Source organism: Lupinus angustifolius, chromosome LG12 (assembly GCF_001865875.1).
Source record: "Lupinus angustifolius cultivar Tanjil chromosome LG12, LupAngTanjil_v1.0, whole genome shotgun sequence".
Taxonomy (NCBI): Eukaryota; Viridiplantae; Streptophyta; class Magnoliopsida; order Fabales; family Fabaceae; genus Lupinus; species Lupinus angustifolius.
The window spans coordinates 3209457-3209698 of record NC_032020.1 but is presented as its reverse complement, the minus strand read 5'-3'; positions in this window follow the sequence as shown (position 1 = coordinate 3209698).

Here is a 242-nt window from a genome sequence, read left to right as displayed (position 1 = left end):
GGGTCCCTTCTTGTTAGTAACTAAGGGATCTTGCCCTTTCTTTACCCAAACATATTTGCCACTTGGCACACCAAATTTTCTAATAAAGCATGTAGTGCATGTGTGACCACGTGTGCCACAATAGAAACAAGTAGGCATGTTATTATTTGACTTCTTATGCATATGAACTATTGGATTTCTATATGGTCTTTTCTTAGGTTCAGGTTTATATCCAATTCCAGTTCGGTTACCAATGTTTCTTG